Source organism: Artemia franciscana, chromosome 9 (genome assembly GCF_032884065.1).
Source record: "Artemia franciscana chromosome 9, ASM3288406v1, whole genome shotgun sequence".
Lineage (NCBI taxonomy): Eukaryota > Metazoa > Arthropoda > Branchiopoda > Anostraca > Artemiidae > Artemia > Artemia franciscana.
In genome coordinates this window covers 50,907,262-50,926,760 of record NC_088871.1, presented here as the reverse complement: position 1 = coordinate 50,926,760, position 19,499 = coordinate 50,907,262, and the positions used below count along the sequence as shown (strand labels likewise).

General features: G+C 32.9%; 1 protein-coding gene across 1 annotated transcript in view; it reads left to right on the top strand.

Annotated features, from left to right (window-relative positions):
* Positions 1-1,322: 1,322 nt before the first annotated feature.
* LOC136031526 (E3 ubiquitin-protein ligase NRDP1-like) overlaps positions 1,323-19,499 on the top strand; it is a 37,780-nt gene continuing 19,603 nt past the window's right edge. The window contains exon 1 of the mRNA XM_065711197.1: positions 1,323-1,414. The gene's annotated coding sequence lies outside the window, so the exon portion shown is untranslated. The remainder of the gene's footprint in view (positions 1,415-19,499) is intronic.

The window sequence follows — 19,499 nt, the reverse complement described above, 5'->3', positions numbered from 1 at the left end:
CTGTAAGTTTAGCATGAATTGGCCCAAACTTAACAGGTTACCTAGAGAAATCTGGGGTCAGTAAGCAGGAAGGGCATGCAAAAGCATAGGATGACTGGCCACTAGCTTCCTATTGCACTTCCTGTCTAAAGGATTACCTGGTTCTTGACTAGGCTTCTGACTTAGCCATAGGAGCTTTCTTTTAAACCCATTAAATATAAGTACAAAGGAAGAAATGCCAGTAACATGGTCCTTCCTTTTCAATGAATTTTTGATGTACAGACAACTACAACAGTGTAGGTCATAAGAATTGGCTGGTGAATGTTTTGCAAGGTTTAAAAATTTAGGGCAATTGCTCAGGTTGGCAACTGAGCACAAAAATAAAATTTTGTGAATGGTTTTTCTTTGTGAATGTTATATTTATGTCATGTGCAAAATTTTAAAGTTAATCTTCATTGTTTTGTTTTAATTTCCATGGCCCTAGGACTTTAGTGTATTAAAACCTACCTATGTCCATCCATTTTCTTTTAAACAGAGAGGAATTCTATGTTTCCTAGCTTCAATAAATTTATATGCAATTTTGAGACCAGGGTTACAAAGTAGGTCAAAACTTGCAAGTGGAACTATGATATGACTAATCAATTTGTAAGAAATGTATATCAATTTAAAGATTTAAAAAATTATGTAGAAAACAAACAAGACAAATAAATAAAAGTATCCCTTTACAACCATTTAATTAAGTGTAACAAATGTAGATCATCCCTAAGATTGAAATGAACAAAGCTTCAATTATGAATCTGTTTGCTTTAAACAGGTTGAAGGGACAAACCTCCAAGCTATGACAAATTCAATCTCACTTTTGATCTCTTTCCTTTTCAATAGGAACTTTCTTTGGATTTTTTTCAACCAAGTAAAAACAGTAGGGACATGATCAGGTATAAGTGACCTTCCACTAAGCCTACATACCCAGGGGAAAATTGTGCATCTATACTAATAATTGGTAAATTTTTTGTTGTTCATATGTTTGATTTACAAATAAAGTGAACATACTCCTTGATGCCTTTTTATATTTTTTAAAACATAATAAGTGCTTCAAGTATATCCCACATATCTTTGAATGAATAAATCTGATGCTTTGTTCTCTTTATTGTATTGTAATTTTGTGATCATCCACGTGTTGTGCGTAGCAAAAAAAAAATTTCGTCTTGCCCGTATCACAAGACGCAAAAAATAGATATGGTACAATTTTTTTTATCTGTGGTACAATTTTTGGACGTTTTGTGGTACTTTTTCTCGCGAGCCGTCGGCAACATCAAACTTGTTATAAGTTAGCATTTGAAATGGGAATAGATAGGCTACAGCAAGATTTTCTGGAGATATTGATGGAGATCTTCTTTGTTCTATTTGCGCATTTGTTTTGGAAAACCCTGTCCAGGTTTGTAGGGTATTCAACCAACTAACAGGCTATTTATTTACTAAAGCCTGTCTTAACTTTTTTTGAATATGGCAAACAAACTTATAGAACTTGAAGTTTGGTCTGCTTTTTCCTCACTTTGACTTGAATTTTGGTGGGTTGTTGGCCAGTTATAAAGGAAACATGATAAACAATTTGAAATAGCCTAGGTGTATGACCAGTCCACCACACAAGGAGACATGTTAAGAAAACAATTCCTACTTCATAATATAGACAATAATCCTAGTTAGCCTAATATATTTTGCATCAAGAGAACCTTTATCTTCACTTCTTTCCTTGTTTATCCATTTTTTTGAAGAAATTTATGAATTTCTTAGAACCTACATTTTAAGAGTATATACCCCACCCCACCCCCTTATGTGTAAATATAAGCCCAGAATTGAATTTTGAATCTAAATAGGCCTATGACCTTAATTTGCATAACAAATGATCTTTGAACCCACCCCTAAGCATATCCAAATCAGGGAATACATTTGCAGATTGTGGGGGTAAAGCTGATTTATGGTGCAAATGAAGGTCATATTTAGATTCAGAATTCAATCCTGGGCTTATATTGGCACATGAGGGGGTGGGGTATGTAATTTCTTAAAATATAGGCTCTAAGAAATCCATGAGTTTCTTAGAAAAACTGGTTAAACAAGGGAAAAAGTGAAGAGAAAGGTTCTTCTGCTGCAAAATATATCAACTAAAATTATTCTGTATATTATGAAGTAGGAATTGTTTTCTTAACATGTGCTTATATGGTGTGATACTGGTGATACAATACTGTTTACCCTTTAATGGTATTGTAACATATGGACCATCAAACCCCCTCCCCCTTTCAGAACTCAAAACCAAATCTCATTCATTTACTTTAGAAAGTTTTAAAATAAGAATCTCTTATACATATAAAGATTTTAAAGTGCAAGTTAATTATCTCATAGGATTTGTGCTTTTTTAGTACAAGTTTTATAACAGGCAAAAAATGATTCTTTTTACCTTTGGTACAAATCTTCCTTCAAGCAAAAAACGATACTTTTTTGACTACCAAAATTAGATTCAAACTTTTGAATAAGCCAATTAGAAACCAGATTTCTACATCTGGTCTGGTCAACAAACTGAAGGTGAAAACCCTCGTTATAATAAATCTTTGCAAGGAGGTTAAGCCATATGTTGTATAATCAAAAAAAGAGTTGTGTTGCAACATTTCTGAGGTCAGTCTACCCAGTGCTTAATTTAGAAATCTGGGTTGATTCGGGATATATAAGGTGAACTAAAAGTTAGGAGTGTAATTCAGTTTTTTGGTAGTCACTCTTTGATGCACTTTATACTACTATCATTTATTGGAGCCGTTTTACCTGAAGTTGTATATGAAGTAAGAAAATAAAATTATTGTCAATAATTGTGTTTGTCTTTGAGTCAAGGTACAGGTACAGTTCCTATTGTCTACTGGTACGTTCCCAAGGGAATCTGCCCATCTCGGCAAACCTAAACGTCATGATAATGAATTCGTCTCCAAGGTTATAGAGACTGGTCAATAGAACCCTCCCAATCTATATCCATTAACTATAAAGCTCCCATACCACAAACAACTTAAACTATATAAGAAATCAAGTAAACTTTATAAGCAATCAGAAAACTAGATAAGAAATCGAACAAACTTTATAAGAAACCCCCCCGTAACATTTGGCGCGGTCGTCAAAAAAGACACTGAAGGAACTGTATATGTCTAACAACATGACTACCTGCTACCCTAGACAAATTTGATTATTCACAAATTATTTTTTTATTTTTAGTGCATTTAATTTTACATTATTTAAGTATAGTATAATTTTACTTCTACTTATGTATTTTTTGTGTGTACCCCATCTTAAAATAATTAAAATCTTCAGTAGTTAAATATAAATAAATGTTAAATGAAAAATAAAATTTTATATGCCGCATAACTTCAAGAAAAAAAAAATGAATTAAAATAACAAATATGGCTCAGGAACAAGATGAATTATTAAAAGCGCAACAAATTATTGCAACTTCGGTAGAAATTGCAAAATCATTACCTGATTATGAAGGGGATACAGATGTAGATCAATTCAACATCCATTTAGGACAATTTGTTGAAATGACAAAAATTGACTTAAATGCATTAAAAAACATGCTACTCTTAAGACTAAAAGGACAGGCTCTGACATTTTTGAAACAAATTGAAAATATCGTAGGAACTGAAACCACCTCAACAATTAACTCAATAAAGTTATTGCAACAGGCTTTTCAAAAAAGATTTATCGATACTAGTTCATTGAACAAACTAAAACATGGGTTAGTAAAATTCGAACAGACCCAGAACGTAAGAGAATATTTAAATAAAATTAGAATCGCAACAGAAGCGCGATACGGTCCTGGTGAAGGGGAATTGTATGAAAAAATAATACTAAACGCATTTAAACAGGGACTCAACCCAAAACTGTATCGTCTCTTAATTTCCAAAAAAATCGACGACTTAGAACTGGCAGTTCAGGAGATAGAGACAGCCGTGGAAATTGATTCCATAGTCCTGCAGCATCAAAAACTATCAATAAATGCGGTAGAAAGTAAAACAGCTATAAAATCAAGAGATCCCTCTCCGCGATTTTTCTCTAGAGAATCATCGCCTAAACCGCTTCGAAATCAAGTTCGAACCACCACACCTCCGAGACAAGTACGCTTTGCCCCCAATAATCTTAGTGGTTCGAACCTTGGTGGTTCGTTATTGGCACAAGCCAATGGCGAACCACTAAGGTGCTACACCTGTAACCGGTTAGGTCACATCGCAAGAAATTGTTTTACAAACAATAATTATCGCCCGAATTTTAGGGGATCGAGCAACCATTTGTCCAGGGGGACAAACTATAATGGGTACGCCCCTAGAGGCAATCGAGGGAACACCTTTTTAACAAGAGGTAATTATCCAACCCGAAATTTCCAACGCAGTACGAATCAGTATCGCGGAAGGACAAACCAACCTAACAATGGTTGGAATAGAAATACAAGAGGTAACTTTATCAGCCGACGGAACCCATATAACAACTCAACTTCAATTAATGATCAAGAAAACCAAAATAGAACTAATGAAAACTCTACACCCGAAATCTGGGAACCCCAGGGAAACGACTCAAGCCCCCAAAATTCATAGGACCAAAATTTGGTGGCAAAATAATATATAGGTCCCTGCCAGTGATTATACCATTTTTAAGTGCAAATAATAATAATATGTTACCAGTATTTGAAAATTTTAATGCAGGAAATATTTATTTCTCAGCCCTTATAGATTCAGGGGCAACAGTAAATGTGATAAATACATCCGTATTTAACAAATTACCCAATTATATTAAACGACGAATGAGCAATATATGTCCCAATTTATCAAGTGTGACGGGACACGACCTGGATGTAAAAGGCACTGTGTACCTAACCTTGCGCAAAGATGACAGAAATTTCTATACTCGATTTATAGTTTGTAAAAATTTTCCATACGAAGCGATAATAGGCGCTAACTTTTTAAAAGCCAATAAAATATTATTAGATGTAGCAAATTCAAAGTTTATATATCCGACAAAAACCAAATCAGAAATAAATAACATACAAGCAAACAAGGTAAAGGAAAACATAGGCCACATGGAAGAGTATAGAGAAAAACAAATTCAAGAAATTTCATATTTATGGAAAATACTAGCGAATATAGAAACTCCCAGAAAAAAACCAGAAGATAATATCCTAAACTCAATAAAAGAAAGTCATAACGAAAAATATTATGGATTCGTAGTGAGAAAAACTAAAATTCCCCCTAAATCAATGCAGAGGGTCCAAATGTCACAAATGTTAGAACCAGTTAATGATAAAAATGAAATTTGGGTAGCATCGCCGTCGGAAGATCTCCCGAAAAATGCAGTTTGCGAAGAACAAATTATAAATTACGAAAAGGATGAAGGTTATATTTGGGTAACGAACACCCACGAAAACAACCTAATTACCCTAAGAAAAGGTACATGTTTAGTAGAGATACAAATAGTATCGGAATCCGATATTAATAATTGGAAAAAATTGGAAAAAAACTTAGTGAATAATATCAATGTTCACGTTGACAAAGAATATCCACTGACGCGATCCCAATTTCTTGAAAAATTCGAACTAAGTCACATAACCGATGTATCATTAAAACAAAAATTATGTGACTTATTATGGGAATATAAAGATGTCTTTTCGACATCTGAAGACGACATAGGACTTATCCCATTTTATGAACACGCAATACAAACCACGGGGCCGCCAGTTGCAAAACAACCATACAGAATTCCTTATAAACATAAAGAATGGCTAATAAACAAAATACATGAACTTGAAAAAATCAAATCATAAGGCCAAGCATAAGCCCATACTCTGCCCCCGTTATTTTAGTCCCGAAAAAGAATAATGACCTTAGATTAGTGGTAGATTATAGAGCTTTAAATAAACAGGTAGTAAGTGACAAATTTCCCCTACCTAGAATAGACGAAATTCTAGACTCAATATCAAATAAAAATAAAATATTTACTTCCCTAGATTTGACACAAGGTTATCATCAAGTAAAAATAAAAGGGGCCGATATTTTTAAAACAGCTTTTTCAACATCAGAATGTGGTTCTTATGAATACTTAAGAGTACCATTTGGACTAAAAACCAGTTCAAGTGCATTGTGTAGACCCCTCCTTCATTTATTAAGAGGTCTAAATAACATAATTCATTTTGTTGATGACGTCATAGCCATGGACAAAGATACGGAAGGCCATCTGATGACCCTAGCAAATGTGTTTGAGAAATTTAGAGAAGGCAATTTAAAATGTAGACCTGAAAAAGTAAATCTTTTTCAAACCAAACTAAAATTTTTAGGAGTAGTTGTAACACAAGGACAAATTTCCCCAGACCCTGAAAAGATAGAATCATTTAAAAATATAAAACCCCCTCAAACAATTAAACAATTACGAGGAATCTTAGGATTAATGAGCTACTTTCGAAAATTTATAAGAAATTACGCACAAGTAGCAAAACCTCTCACGGACCTCACTAGAGGGAACCCCCAAAAAATCACGTGGTCTAAATTAGCTCAAAATTCATTAGATCATTTAAAAAAGGCTTTGACTTCAGAACCTATCTTATGTTTACCCGACTTCTAAACAGGACAATTCGTTGTTACTACGGATGCCTCAACCAAGGGGATTGGGGCGATTCTCTCCCAAATAATAAACGGGGAAGAAAAAGTTATAGCATATGCTTCGTGTACTCTTACACCTGGAGAAAGTAATTATTCTGCGACACAACTTGAATTATTATCGATTATCCACCATTTAGAAAAATTTAAACATTACTTGGTTGGACGAAAATTTAAACTATGTTCCGATCATAAAAGTCTTCAATACCTACAGACTTTCAAAAAACCGTCCGGAATCCTCGCGATATGGTTATTAAAAATTCAAGATTTAGATTATGAATTTGAACATCTTAAAGGAAAACAAAACGCCCCATGCGACTATCTTAGTAGGTTTCCAGATAATGCTCCCTTAGAAAATGAAAATGAAGAAATTAACACGATAAAAGAAAAACATGCTCCGAAAAATAAAAATTTAAAAATGCAGACCAATAATTTGGTAGAAGAAGAACACAAAGACAGCCCACTATCTTTAAATAATATAAAAATACATCAAAAGAAAGATAATATTTGTGCTGCTCTAATAGAATATTTCTTATATGATAGAGACCTACCAAATGAAATGAAATCCTTTAAAAAAGAAATTGATAATTATTATTACGATTTAGATGAACACATACTATGTAAAATAATGACCGATAACGATAAAAGAAATCAAACGACCATTATACCAGTGTTACCCCAAATTTTGGAAAAACCCGCTTTTGAATTTTTTCATTCTGAAGTAGGAGGTCACTTGGGAATAGAGAAGACCTCCCATAGATTAAAACAATACTATTTCGTTGCTTCAGCCTTAACAAAGTTAAAAAATTACGTTAATAGTTGTGAGACATGTAATTTAAGAAAAAATCCTCAAGTCTACCCTAATCCAGGGACAGGAAGAACGCCTACGGCCCGGTTCCCCTTTGATATAGTTTCTTTTGATTTATATGGTACTAGCGGAGGACTACCCATGTCTAATGAAGGACACACCTGTGTACTATCAGTGATAGATCACTTTTCTGGTTTCACTTTTGCTAAACCATTAAAAAATCAAAGCGCCTATACAACGTCGAAAGCTCTCGCTAAAATATTCCTTAATTTTGGTATTCCTAATACAGTATTAAGCGATAACGGCCCTAATTTCGTATCGAAAGTAACTAAGGATTTAATGTCTTTTCTTCAAATAAGTAAATTGGTATCGACCCCCTATCACCCCCAGGCCAACGGGAAGATCGAGAACAGACACAAACTATTCTCTAATATTTTAAGCATTTATACGAAAGAATTTCGCAGAGATTGGCACGAAACCTTACCTTATTTAACAAATCTAATTAATACCGCTTACTCCCAGGTCATTCGTGATAACCCATTCTACATATTATTCGGACGAGACTTTAGAATCCCTTATAAGGAAATTATAGAATCGAGGCAATATTATAATGATTCTCGAGATTATAGGCAAGAAAACTTACAAACTTGTAAAACAAGAAATAGAAAATTCAAAAAGACAACAAGAGGCCAAAAATATCCCAAATGTTAAAGGAGAACTCAATTTTCAAGTAGGAGATTGCGTTTATTTAAAAAATGAAACCAAATTGGAAGGCAAGAAGCTTTCTAATAGGTACGCTGGCCCTTATAGAATAATTAAGAAATATGATAATGACGTTACATTCAAACTATTAAAACCACAAACGGGAAAAACCTATAAAACCCATGTTAGTCGTATAAAAAGGGCAAAATTCACAGAAACATGGACCCCTCAACCTTCAACATCAAATACCTCGGAGGACGAAAATGAACCACCTCGCTCTAGACTAAGTGAGCTTAAACCTTTTAATTTTAAACAAGGGTATTTTGAAAACAGTAGTGACGAAGAAAAATTTAATGAATTTCTAACCATGACGAATATGGTTACTCCCCCCAAAAAGTACCCCCGTCACGCAGAGACGGAAAAAGGGCGACTCATCTTCCAGTGAGGAGTCAGAACCATTGGACTATACGATTTCTGCAAAGTCACAATTTTTTCCAGATAAAATTTCAACCCCTTACCCCCCAAAACGTTTCCCCGACAATTTGGTGAAACCTATTTCACCAATAGACAGACCCTTATCGTTACACGATGAATTAAATAAGGCTATACAGACTCCTGGGGACATAGAGTCACAAAGGGACAATCAACCCCAAAAACAAACATTGAGAGAAGCAATGGATATCATTAATTACCCCATTAAGACTAGACAGAGTACATTTTATACTAATCCACCTACTGATGAACAACAGTATCACAATATAACCGTCTCAAAGGCAAAACCAAAGGACTGGGTATCTTGGAAGGAAACCTTAATGCAAACAATTCCTCACCCCCCGGAAGACATGGCTTTCAAGCAATGGAGGTACCCCAAGAAGACATTTGAATCTTCCCAAAGCTCTCAAGAATCCTTCAATTCTCCCGAGCCCAGAAATCAACAGGACGAATCTATTAGTAGACCCTCTACTTCGCGAGGAGAAGAAATTTATGAAGCACAAGCAGGATCAACGCCAAAGTCTCAAACTTCTTCTTCTTCAAAAGAACCAGGCGATAAATCAACAAGTACTAGTTCCTCAGATACGGATAGTGAATCTGACGCAGATAAGTTCAAGGAATCAAAAGAAATGAAACCCCCCAGTGCAGCGGCCCAGGCAAAAAAAGCACAATTAAAAGGTCAAAAATTTCTGAAAAAACAGTATAAAAAATTTGACTTAATATCATTAGCAAAACCAAAGAAAAAAACTGAGCCTAAAGAAGAACAGGTAACAACAAGATCCGGCCGGGTTGTCAAAAAACCAGATAAATTAGATTTTTAATAAAAGAATCTATCAGCCTTGTGTAAAATGAAAAAAAATATAAAATAGTCATTTTTTTTTACTAATCGTTAATTGGTTTCGCTAAGAAACCATTCCGTAATTATTTGAGAGGACTCCTTGAAGCTACTTCTTCAGTGTTACAACCAGTGAAAAAGTGAACAAACTAAATTAAGTTATAATCCAAAATTCCCTGTGAGCCAATAGTTGGTAGTCGCACAAAAAAAAAATGTGTGAGTATTGTATATTCGTAATCGAGAAACAAACGTGTCCCAGTTTGTCATCCATAATTTCCTTATTGCCATTTTCTTATTACGAATTGATCCGATAAACTAACGTTAGCGGCTAGAGCCACATAACGCTAGATGGGTTGGAAAAACAGCTCCTAATGCTTAACTATTATTTCGAAAAATAAATATTCTCCGTACCCTTGATAATCTCCAACTCCCCAGAAGTTTAAAGAAATATTTAATATACACGTAAAACAATACCAGAATAACGACCAGGAATCAACGCTTCAGGACTACTACAAAATCAAGAATACAAAGAAAACCAGAAGTTTTTTAGTTGACTGTTAATAGGCAAACATCATCCTAGGGTATAAGAAAAATAATTATTTGTTGATAAAATTGAGTTATGATTAATAGAGAGTTGATTCAATTTTTTTTGGGGCTTAGCTCGATGTATTTATTGATAGCGTCGGGTTATGACTCAAAGAAAGTTGACTTAATTTTTTTTGCTCCTCGCCAAGTGACCACTCCGTAATAAGAATCCATAAATAAAAAAGGATACCTTTCAGAAAAGTTTGATAAACTCCGATTGAAAAATTGGCCTTCTCCATCAAAAAGGGCTCAGTATTGTGATAGATCCCAAAACTAATTTATTACTATAATAATAATTCTTTAAAGCAAAAGCTTATTAACACAACTATAACTAACACCTGCCCTATAGGAATCGCTGTCCCCTTATCTACCGTAAAAACTAAAATATTACAAAACATAAAGCTTATACAGACAACCATCAAATAATAGTAAATTAAAACTCATTAGTAACCTTAATAAAAAAAAAAATTATTACAAATAGTCAGGTGACAACAAGCGTCTTCGTAAATTGTAGTCATAGCCAAACTTGTTCAAATTTACTTTATAATTGTCATACTCCTTTCAGGCATATTCTTGGTTCGTCTCCCTACTATCATATAAATTTAGTAACTTCAAATAAATTTAACTCATAGCTAAAAAACGACATTAATATAGCCATAACTTGCAATATCTGACAGACATTCATACTTGGCATCAAATCTACTTTATCCTCCCTGCGGTATCAAGATCGCACTTAAATATTTTTTTAAAAATATTATTTGACTATGATAAAGGGAATTATAGATACAGAATTTATTTCAATTATCCATGCCAAGGAAAACATTATATACGTGGCCGCCATCTTAGTTCAAGATAATGATGGTAAAGAGGTGTATGCTGAAACATGGTACCTCAATTACGATTTAACAAAATTTGAACCTCATACATATAGATTTGGCTTAAAATTAGCGAATACCCCTAAATATCAACCAGCAAGAGGAGAAGTAAAAATAAAATATTCAAATAAAAGCAAGAAAGGAAAAAACTTGACAAGCCTTCAACTATTAATAAGAAAATTACAACAAAAATTTAATATAAGCTATTGGTTTTGCAAGGGCCCAAATCAAACTAATCTACTTTTAATTGATAAATGTAGGCCACCTAAAATTCGTTATAAGATCGAAAAAAAATTAAAATTGTATTAAGTACGAATGAATTCACCACCCTCTAGATGAAATCCGACATTACGCCAAATTTATGTATGATCCAACGTCCCAAGAATACGCGGTAAGGGGAAATAACATTTTCTTAAAGAGAAAAAAATCGGTAGAAGCAAAAAAAGACGCATTTAAAGGTAAATTAAAAACAAAAAAATTCAAACAATAAACAAAATCTACAATTTTTTAGACGAAACACCAAAAGGACTCAAGGCTGAAAAGGTAATTACTCATTAGATAGTTAGCCTGCTTATACGTGTGACTGGTACTAACCGGGATAATGTCGCGACGAAGAACCTTAAGTAATACCGATACCTTAGAACCCAACCAAGACCTGAGATTTGCGAGACCAGTATTTTGGATTTCAAATAAAACTCAAAGTTTACCAAACCTCTCAGTAATAGATTATGAATAACGTGAAACAATCCTTGAATCCGCAATAACTAATGCAGTAAGAAACTTAGAATATAATACCTTAAGCTCTTTATTACAAGTTCCCCTCATTCTTAAACAGGATTTCGTTATACACGGAATGATAATCCTATTATACGGTTCTTTTTCGCTAGATATATTGAGCAAAGATTACGATTATAGGCATAAAAATGCTTCATACACCTTCGCAGCCCTACTCAAAGCAATGCCCCCCGCTATGTATCCTTTAATAGCATCTTTAATACGCGAAAATTTTTGGCACACGCAGTATTTTGAATCAGGTTTCAAAATACTATGTTCCTTAAAGTTTCTGGAATTACTACTAGATTTGAATTACAAAATAGTGGAAAATGAAAATATATTGTTGGGAATATATGAAAACTATTTATGGTACAATGCCAATTTTGACCCAATAACCGTAAGAAATTCAACCCATAATATTTATGATGAACAATATATGGAGTTAAGAAACGTGACAATAAAATTCTACTTGAATGATGAAAATTTTGGATCAAAAATTTTGCCAGATAAAGACATCATTGTGTATGAAAGATTCCTAGACATAGCTAGCCCGCTATGCTTCCGTAAGGAATTGATTTATAAAATAATTCACACGACCTCAAATAAATTCAGTCTAAAAGATCTATGCAGGAAACAAATACGGCAAATATTAAGGAAAAGGGACATTAATTATTCCATACGAAGCCTCCAAATTCCCACTTTCCTGAAGAAATATATAATGTACATGGAAAACGGCCCCGAGATCACCGACAAGGACTTCCAATTAACATTCAAAACCCCCTACCTTTTAAAGTCAGAGTACAATTTACTGGCCAATAGTGGCTCAATTTTGAGAATTACGGAAAATTATGAAATTGACGGTCCTCTTTTACCCTTTACCCTTTTTTCTCCTCCCCCTTTATGTAATTTTTCTAATTTGTAGACAAGGAAGAACTGTTTAAAATAAAAGAAAAATTTGGTTGGCAACAAATAGAAATCAATACCTTAATACACACGTCATACGTGATTCTAGAAGAAACCAGTGTCAAGATAACCGCCAATTAGCTAACTAACCTGCTTATAACTAACAAAAATTGAAAAAGAAATATCATGCCATTAAAATGAACCCTAAGTTATCCCAACCTTACCAAGTTGAGGAATGGGGAAAGTTTTGATATAAAAACTAGAACCATAAAAACTCCCACTAGATACCTGAAAAACCGAACAGCTTGGTTACCTTGTAAAACCCAAAGTTTGCCAAATTTGTCAAAAATTGAACACAAATTATTAGACCAAGATTTAGAAAATTCCGTTAAGAAGGCAACAAGAGAATTACAATACCAAACTCTCTACCTCCTTCTCGAAATTCCCGTAAGCATCACTAATAAGTTAATAACAAGGATTTTGTTCATCTTGTTATTTTGTTCATTTACACGCAAGATAAGAAAAGAAAACTAAAAATTGGCTGTAGTACTCTAACTTTCTCAAAAAAATAATAATAATAAGAATTCTATAATATGAAAAGAAAAAAAAAGTAAAAATTCATTAATATAAAAAAAAATATATATATATAAAATGCAGTAACTATACATACATCTGCTTATTTCCTCTGTTTTATAGCATATCATTGGCCCAATACCTAAGCAAGCTTGGCAAAAGCATAAAGCAATGCAGGTGGAAATAATCGAGGTTAATTATTTTTAACTGTGATTATATTTCACGTGCATAATCTTAAGCAAATAAATTAACCATAGTTCCTGCATACCCTTTAAAAAAAAAAATATATATATATATATATAAATAAATAAATTTAACGACTCTTGCGATAAACAGTAAAATAGAATATTCCTAATTATTTCAGAATCCAAAAAAGACCTATAAATATGAGCAAAATAGCCACTTCTATAACAAGGTGGAATGTCATGACGTAAATAAATAAAACCTTCCACAACCCCCCCCCCCCACGAGATAATTCAGTGTACCTTAAAAAACTAAATTCTACTTTATGGCGAGATAATAAAGGGTAAAATTAAAAAACAAAAATTTAAATCAGAATAAGAATAAAAAACTGACGCTGTCATATCTAAGATTTCTTTAGATTCATCTAAAGAATCTAATATTCATATCTAAGAATTGTATCTGATAATTAAACGTGACCATACAAAATATTTATATATACAGTCAAGGATCAAAATCTAAGCAAATAAATTAACCATAGTTCCTGCATACCCTTTTAAAAAAAAAATATATATATATATATATAAATAAATAAATTTAACGACTCTTGCGATAAACAGTAAAATAGAATATTCCTAATTATTTCAGAATCCAAAAAAGACCTATAAATATGAGCAAAATAGCCACTTCTATAACAAGGTGGAATGTCATGACGTAAATAAATAAAACCTTCCACAAACCCCCCCCCCCCACGAGATAATTCAGTGTACCTTAAAAAACTAAATTCTACTTTATGGCGAGATAATAAAGGGTAAAATTAAAAAACAAAAATTTAAATCAGAATAAGAATAAAAAACTTACGCTATGTCATATCTAAGATTTCTTTAGATTCATCTAAAGAATCTAATATTCATATCTAAGAATTGTATCTGATAATTAAACGTGACCATACAAAATATTTATATATACAGTCAAGGATCAAAATCTAGTTTTCTTATATAAGTCATTGCCAACGAGAGAAAAAAAAACCCGGAAGACTAGTCACATCCATACTCGTCTGTAACATGACATCCACGTAATTAACAAAAAAAAACTGGAATAATGTTCAACAGACAAGATGATTGCGTTATGAATGTGTTTCTACCTAATGGAAAAACGTATTTTCTTTCTTTGTTCAATCGAATTGAAAATGAAACGCTTACCTATTTGTTGACTAACCTAAAATTTTGTATAGGGGAAAACTTAATAAGAACAAGTATTTTATGCGCCGTTGACAAAAGCGCCGCAATCCGATGCACTGTGTTCCGTAAAAGACAAGCTCAAGGGGAAAATACTTAATGCGCCACTACGCGCTGCGCTATGTGCCGCATAAGACTAAAATCAAATGCGCTGCAAAAATTAGATTTTTTAATAAATTTGTGTTTACACTACACAAAACTACACTATGCACCAAAAACCTGTGCATATAGTAATAAAGTAATTTAATTTAATTTCCTTTTAACCTAAACAAATTAATGCCATATGTTTCCCAATAATCTTCGACGGAATAGATACAACCTAAATGAAACAAAAATGCTATTATTTTAAACCATAGGCCATAATAAACAAAAATTTTTTTTTTTTTGAAATTTTTTCTAATAATTTAGCTCTTCTTAAATGATTTAGATACAATCACTTCTCAATTATAAGACAATAAGACCATATATATAAAGAAACTAATAACCTACGACTTTATCATTGAAACTAGGCTAAAACTCGACCGAATTTAAATTAATGGTTAAATTTTTTTTATTTTTACCAATTAGGCTACTCAATTTTGAGCTGGAAGGAGTTAAAAATACAAAAGAACGCTAACTTATCGGAGGTAACATTATACCTCAATATGACACCCTCAGCCAATAGTGCTATTTATTTCTCAAAGTGCATACCAAGAAAGCTGTGATCTTTGAGATAAAGTTACTAGGCCTTATAATCTTGTTATGTAATAACAAACCCTCGTTTTAAGCTTCAGACTATATTAAGCCATCTGTAGTTGGATTTAAACTAAATTCAAATTTAAACCATAAATCAAAAATTTTGGTAACAAAATAGGGCAATAAATTTCTACTCCATAAGAAATTAGTAACTTAAGCATTAGGCCAGGTGCAACTATGCATCTGAAAATTTTGCCTACCGCCCTGTAACCAACAAGGCTATATATATGAGAATAATAAAGGTTTGGCACAAACTACGGATCTTATTTATACTAATCACTGAAATTACTTTCCTAGGAATAGGTTGATAACAATATTGATTCATGAGCAATACGCCTGAAGCAGAATATATGCTAATTGATTAAGACAGAAGAAAATATGCACTAGCCAATTCACAGGATTGAAAAGAATGCGTCTCTTTTAAAAATTTAATCTGCCAACTAGCGCTACCTATATATAATGTAAAAATCGGATCTTGCATATTAGATCTTTTCCTAAAGGAATCGCAACAGCAAGATATTCCCAACTCATGTGATGTTTTAGTAGGAAGCACAGAAAGAGAAATATTCACCTACAAATACCGTTGTTCACGACTGAAGACCAAAGACTAAAATACGTAGAAAGTCAATATGGATTATTCTCACCAAATTCCTGGTACAATATAATAATAACCATATTTTTGGTATTTTTTATATCTCTAACAATAAGAGCGCTACTCACAGTAAATTATGGAAAGCTCTTGAGACGAAAAACGATAAAAAACGATGCGATTGATGCTCAAGAAATGCATCAACTAAACCCTACAGCCCCGGATGATATTTAAGCCATAATAAAGGGAGGATATAACAGTATAGGAAAATCGAGGTCTTTTTCCCATATATATTCATATATCCAGTCCCTACTTTAATAAATATTGTTGGTGTATTACAGCTAAGAGGCTAAGATACGATTTAATTGTATTTCTTTTTGGCGGAATTACATCAGTAATATGAATATTTGGCAAAAAATTTTTTTGTAAAATCTAGACCTCTGACAAGTTTAATCACTTGTCCCTTCTTAATATAAACAAGAGAATGGAGGTTGTCTCTTGTAATTTTCGATATTGTGTTCCTAAACTAAATATTCCTAACGCATGGCAATAGAAAGGCTATGACGCTATAAATAGACGTTACTTTTCTACAAAGTCTTGCGTTGGGAGTATAAAGAATTAGAAATATACAAAAAAAAACCTCCAAATTAATCATGTGCTTAATCAACGCCTTTAAACAGTGTTACTTGTTTAATCATATAATCATATGCTTATCATATAAATGTCACAATAATTAATGTTAATCACAACCATCGCTTTTATAATTATATACTATTGTTACTATTCTATTTAATAACCATATGATTCTGCCTGGAAATTTTTTCATTACAGAAATTGGCAATTGGCCGACATTACGTAATGGTCGAAAACTGGAAAACACTTATCATGATTCGTCAACCGCCAAGGAATGCCCGAAAACACCTGATTCAACCAGAAAGCTATCACCCACATAACACCTCAGATAACGCCATCTACCATACTATCATTTTCATCTTCTGACGGGACACCGTAAGATAGAGAAGGCGTAACATCCAGCCAAAATACAACCACAGCATACCCGCGAAGGCACCATAGATGGTAACGAAATACAACATTAAGACCCGATATCAACAACATCAGACCCACATGAAGATTTAAAACAGAACATTCTAATCTTATAAACTTTGGAATCAACCACAAAGTAAGGTTTTAAATACTACCACAGTCAAATAAATTAAAGACAATACGAATAACGCTTAAAATGCAGAAGGGAGCGGGAAAGGAACGGAAGAACCGTAGTACCAGGTGTACTTTTGTACTTAAACTCCTAGGGGATAGGTATTCCTAGTCCTGCACTTCCCATTTTGTAAAAGCGTAATAAAAAGACAGACTGTACGGTTGCTAAATTTTCAAGAAACAAAAAAAAAACTTAAGGGTGATAAATTAAAGAATGACATTATATTAGTTCAATCAGTGGATAGGGCAAGGACACGAGAATTGTGATCGGTGTATAATATTCCAAAAATACTAAATGGTGAACAATTAAAAAGTGCCAAGTAGTGAGTAGTTGAAACTTAATATAAGTGCAAGTGGAAATTCTTTTTATGTAACGTTGTATATTTTACATTTTATTGTAAGAATACCTGGGATCAATTGAAAAATAAATAAATACAATTTTTTTTTTGTGAAACCAGGTATTCACGTATAAACCTTATTCATGTCAAGTGATGTATTAATGTAATTCAAGCGTAAGGTGTAGGTTAATTGAAGGTGTAGGAATATATACGTTTTCTTTAAATAATCATTTCTGTGGTGAAAGAATTAAAATAAAAATATTTTGACAATAAAAAACTGTAAGAAAGATAAAACTTAAGGACAGGGAATGTTCTGATTGACGAGGGCGTCAATCTACAGCGGGATAGGGGATATGTAACATATGGACCAGCAAACCCCCTCCCCCTTTCAGAACTCAAAACCAAATCTCATTCATTTACTTTAGAAAGTTTTAAAATAAGAATCTCTTATACATATAAAGATTTTAAAGTGCAAGTTAATTATCTCATAGGATTTGTGCTTTTTTAGTACAAGTTTTATAACAGGGCGAAAATGATGCTTTTTACCTTTGGTACAAATCTTCCTTCAAGCAAAAAACGATACTTTTTTGACTACCAAAATTAGATTCAAACTTTTGAATAAGCCAATTAGAAACCAGATTTCTACATCTGGTCTGGTCAACAAACTGAAGGTGAAAACCCTCGTTATAATAAATCTTTGCAAGGAGGTTAAGCCATATGTTGTATAATCAAAAAAAGAGTTGTGTTGCAACATTTCTGAGGTCAGTCTACCCAGTGCTTAATTTAGAAATCCGGGTTGATTCGGGATATATAAGGTGAACTAAAAGTTAGGAGTGTAATTCAGTTTTTTGGTAGTCACTCTTTGATGCACTTTATACTACTATCATTTATTGGAGCCGTTTTACCTGAAGTTGTATATGAAGTAAGAAAATAAAATTATTGTCAATAATTGTGTTTGTCTTTGAGTCAAGGTACAGGTACAGTTCCTATTGTCTACTGGTACGTTCCCAAGGGAATCTGCCCATCTCGGCAAACCTAAACGTCATGATAATGAATTCGTCTCCAAGGTTATAGAGATTGGTCAATAGAACCCTCCCAATCTATATCCATTAACTATAAAGCTCCCATACCACAAACAACTTAAACTATATAAGAAATCAAGTAAACTTTATAAGCAATCAGAAAACTAGATAAGAAATCGAACAAACTTTATAAGAGACCCCCCCCCCGTAACAGTATTCAACATAGCACTAGTATAGGAATTTCTTAGGTTTGCTCTCTGCTATCTGAAACCTCTCTTTCAAAGGGTTCTGTCAGTATACCTAGAGGTTGGTATATTCAGTTCTGGTATATTATGAGTTTCGCTCCTTTGTACATTTTATTAACCTAATTAAGATAAACATATTGAAGAATTTCAGAATTTTTGCACTTTTTCCTGGTTTGATTGTAAAACTTCGGATTCATTTGTTTATTTCAGTAATTCATCTTTTATTGTACTTTTTGTGGGTGTTAAACATTTCTTTGTCTCTGGTACTGCTCTCTAAGATACATGACAAAGCAAGGAACCTTATCCTTGAAACAAATATTTCTGTAAATAAGCAGCTTCTTGATTATAAGTCCTTTTGTATTCTCTCATATGTGTATTTTGTTTTCTTCAACCCCATTGTGGCACTCCTTTGGCCCTCAGAACTAGTCCATCTTTTGCCTGATCATTTTAATTATCATATTTGTAGATCTGACAACATTCAACTTGCATTAGTAACTTAAATCTTACTAAATCCACTTAGCTAATTTAAGCTACTAGATCTTCTACTTAAATGAGGTACTTAAATCCTTAGATTAAATTTTATGACAAAGTTTTTTCAGCTTCACAACTTTGCTCAATCTCAGTATATTATGATTCAAATATCTTCACAATATATTTCCTAACTTTAGAAAATCCATGGACATGATATGACCCATTAATATTCAGAAAATATGATGTGCATTTGAAAAATTAAAACT